Raw genomic sequence first — 2,164 nt, forward strand, 5'->3', positions numbered from 1 at the left:
TAGCATGCATGACTGTCAACCCTACATAGATGATCTTAATGAAACTTGTGATGCCGTCCTTACAGACTATAATAAAGCCTTTGATGAGAAGAACATTGCGTCCCAAGAGATGTTCCACGTGAGAGGACGACTGGATAACAAAAGACTCAAAATGGCTATGTTAGAGAAGGACCTAGAGTTAGAAAAAGATGCAAGAATGTTAAGTGAAACCCAATTAGAGATAGCTTTGAACCAGAGAGATTTAGCTCAGAGAGAAATTGTACGCTTAAATCTCTTAATTGAAATATTGTTTAATGAAAGTGAAGCTATTGAAAAGTTGGTAAACAATGGAACCGTAGACAATACATATAATTGGGGTTGCTCAAATGGATATCCTACCGCAACGGATTCCTCACCCTGGTTCAATAAAGATAGACTGTATGTCCCTCCAGACCGAGAATTTCATTTCCCAGTCAATGACAAGACCTTTCCCGAAGATATCAAAACTCACTTCGGTAGACTGCATACTCTAAGCAATAATTGTGTCATTGAGGAAATTGTGCCTGAGGTTTCGGGTCACACATGTGATCAAATTCCTATCTGTGGCACCGTTTACCCAAATTCTCAAACCTCATCCGTAGTTGATGAAGAAATTGTCATTGAGGGCCCCGAAGTCTCGAAAGACTTTCCATCTTTGTCCTCAGACTGCAGTGTCTCACACCGTAGTCAAAAGTCCCACAAATGTCCCACTGAAGTCCCAACTAAGACTTACTCTGCAGTAGTCAAATCTTCACTACCACAGTCCTCAGTAAAAGGAACCATGACCCTTCAGGCGATTCATCATGAGTTACCTATAGAGAACTTTGAAGTGGGTCAATGCTCACAGACCCCAGAATCTTCAAGTTCGGATGACTCAAGCCCACGCTTTCAAAATCATTCTAAGAATTCCAGGAAACCGCAGTTGAACAACAATGACTGCGGTTCACCAAAATCCTTGGCCAAAAAGGCCTTCAAAGAGGAAATTAGATCTCGAGGCACAAATAGACAAACTTTTTCAAAAAATAAGAAGGATGTCAGAATTCCAACGTCCAAGAGTCCAGAAAAATTTGTTTTCTCACACTACTTTTCAAAAAACTCTCCCACCAAGAAAACAAACAAAAAGGAAAGTCCAGTTTCAAAAGTCATTCCTACTTCTTCTGACACAACCCAAAAGGGTGTTCAGTCTTTTCGAAACAATGGTTTTCAGGTTTATTCCTCAAATGATCCTAAATGGAAAGGTATTTTACCCACTCCAACACTTTTAAAGTCACGTCAAAATTTCAACAAATGGAAGGGTATCCTACCAAATCCGCCAAAAGGGACTCAAAGATTTGCACGTATTAAACCTTTTCAAAAACAAACTTTCTCAAAATCCAACAACTTACATGTCAGGGATCAGCAACCTCAGACCGGTAACAAGTTCAATACATCCTATAGACCGCTGACCAAGCATAGTGTTAGATCAAATGACAAAATCTCTTTTTGTAAATGTCAGTGTAGTTGTCAAAAGGATTCATCTTATGTCAAATCTAGTCGAAATCAGAAACCTCGTACTTTTTCAAAAACTCACAACACTCCAAATCTGCACAAACACCCAGGACTAGGAATAAAAGTTGACAAGAGACCCGTCCCTGCAACCTCGGTCCATGCATCATTCTGCAATTCACCAATTGCCCCAGGCTCTAAACTAGTTTGGATGCCTAAACTAACCGTGTAATTCTCAGGACTTGTGCAAGGAGGAACAATAAGAAGAATGGTTAATCGACAGTGCCTGCTCCTTACACATGACCGGAAGGTTAGAATACCTTCGGGATTTCAGGCCAATATGCGATGGTGGAAATGTCACATTCGACAACAATGCGAATGGGGTCATCCGAGGTTATGGTGTTCTCACTACGGGGAACTTTTCCATTCAGAAGGTTGCTTATGTAGAAAGCCTTAAACAGAATCTCATCAGTGTTGGCTAACTATGTAAAGCAGGACATCGAGTTGAATTTGATGATCAATTTTGCTATGTAATGACAAGTGATAGGAACACGTGTATGATCAAATCCAGATCCGAAGGTACCATGTATCCTTTGGATGTCTCTCTGATCATTGGCAAACCGCAGTTGTGCTTCCTATCCAAAGCTGTATCCGAAGTCAG

This window comes from Lactuca virosa, chromosome 1 (assembly GCF_052849685.1).
Source record: "Lactuca virosa cultivar CGN04683 chromosome 1, Lactuca_virosa_CGN04683_v6, whole genome shotgun sequence".
Lineage (NCBI taxonomy): Eukaryota > Viridiplantae > Streptophyta > Magnoliopsida > Asterales > Asteraceae > Lactuca > Lactuca virosa.